Source organism: Lactuca virosa, chromosome 4 (genome assembly GCF_052849685.1).
Source record: "Lactuca virosa cultivar CGN04683 chromosome 4, Lactuca_virosa_CGN04683_v6, whole genome shotgun sequence".
NCBI classification, from domain to species: Eukaryota; Viridiplantae; Streptophyta; class Magnoliopsida; order Asterales; family Asteraceae; genus Lactuca; species Lactuca virosa.
The window spans coordinates 80,722,400-80,724,381 of NC_136429.1; the positions used below are offsets into that span (position 1 = coordinate 80,722,400).

The 1,982-nt window shown below is 30.8% G+C and overlaps 1 long non-coding RNA gene across 1 annotated transcript; it reads left to right on the forward strand.

Annotated features, from left to right (window-relative positions):
* The first annotated feature begins 1,033 nt into the window (after positions 1–1,033).
* On the forward strand, positions 1,034–1,618 carry LOC145109838 (uncharacterized). The gene is made up of 3 exons (XR_013709246.1): positions 1,034–1,124; positions 1,255–1,369; positions 1,474–1,618. It is a non-coding gene; the product is annotated as an uncharacterized LOC145109838 (long non-coding RNA).
* The last annotated feature ends 364 nt before the right edge of the window (positions 1,619–1,982 follow it).

A 1,982-nucleotide genomic window follows, 5' to 3' on the forward strand; every position in this document is an offset into this window, starting at 1 on the left:
TGGTCTTTTCACATCGAGCAAGCATTAGATCTAAGTTGGACAAACAATCTTCAAAAGAGGACTTAAAAACCGAGAAGTCATTCATGAAAACCTCCATAAATTTCTCGATCATGTCGTGGAAGATGGTCATCATGCACCTTTGGAATGTGGTTGGTGCATTGCATAACCCAAATGACATGCGTCTATATGCAAAAGTCCCACTTGGGCAAGTGAAAGTTATCTTTTCTTGGTCTTGTGGGTCAATCAGAATTTCAAAATACCCCGAAAAATCATCAAGGAAACAATAGTAGAGATGACTGGATAGTCTTTCGAGTATTTGATCGATAAATGGCAAAGGGAAATGATCATTGCATGTGACATCATTATAACACCCGTATTTTCGACTAATAAAACTAAGTATAGTTTACGACGTCAATTATCGATTATTAAAGTTAGATCGGTCGTAAAATAATATCTATTATATTATAGAAATAAGTCGTATTTAGATCTTATAAAATATAAAGTTTTATTAACGTATACGATCGAAAAGATGGATAAGTAATTATAAAATATATATATGTTTAATTAGTTAATTTATTTAAATTTACTTTTACCAAGTAAAATATGCATGTATTACGCAAGTCAAAGAATCATAATTTTATAGCAAAAAGAAGAAAAATGTATATATTATTCATATGTTACTTTTGAAGTATTTTTATAAGATATTGAAAATAAAAAGAAAAGAAAATAACCACACAAGTAATTTTAGATAATAATACGATTATTGTTTTTGAGAAATTGATAAATGTGATATTTATGGATAAGAAGATGACGTAATTAAAATAATATAAATACCTATAAAATTTTGATACTTGCATGAGTAGTCATAATGCTACGTGTGATCACATGAATTATATCCATAGAAGTTTCAAATCCGTGTCATATCTTAAAGGTTAAGAATTAATCGTTGAGTTAACGTGTCAATATTATACAACGGATGAGCATTCAGTTTTTGTAGTATAAATAGATGGTTTTTATTAGTTTTCAGTTCACATATATTTTTCTCACTTTCTTTTAAGATATTAGACGTTTTGGGATTCAACTTCTCATTATAGCGAAACTCTGAAACTATCGAGATTGTTCAGGTGAGTTATCTCACTATATTATGTATTACAATATATATTCATATATGTTAGGATAGAAAGCTAGTAGAGTAAAAATATAGTCTCTGTATGCTTATATGTTATTGTACTTGAATTATTCATTATGCTTAAGTGAGGGGTTGACGGCGGAACGGCGGCAGGTCGGGAGCCTATAGACCCGTGTTGACGACGAAATGGCAGGCAAGCCGTAAGTCTAGATACATATTTTATTGGTGGATCGGCGAAAGGTCGTGAGTCATTGATTGTATGCATTTATATGTATTGTGATATATGGTATCTTGGGAAAACTCACTAAGCCTCGACTTACAGTTGTTGAATAACTACTTTTCAGGTTGTTCTTCTGACCATGGAAAGGCTCCAGCGTGACTGTACTCGCATCGAAGAAATTTATAATGTTTTTAGACTTCCGCTAAAACTCTCTTTTATGTTTAATAAATGTATGACAATGATATTTCAATAAAATGGGCTTTTGGATATATATATGTTGGATTAGATGTCTAAGCCCATAACTATTATTGGTATGTACTCGACGCGAGAGTAGCATGGTCCATTTGGGTTGCATAACACCAGGACAATTTGTTAGGATGGACTCTTGAGAGAATGTTATATATGATTTATTAATATATTATAAGTTCTAATATATTAATATGAAATCATATGTTTTAATTAGTATTGATCAAGAATTAATTTGGAATTAATTTAATGATCAAAAGAGACTAATTAAATCTATGGGGACTAATTATGGTAATTAGTTATATTTATATGTGTTGGGCTTATGATCCATGTTGGACCAAGTTTATGTATGGATACATAAAGAGTTGGGCCACATGAAACATGGAT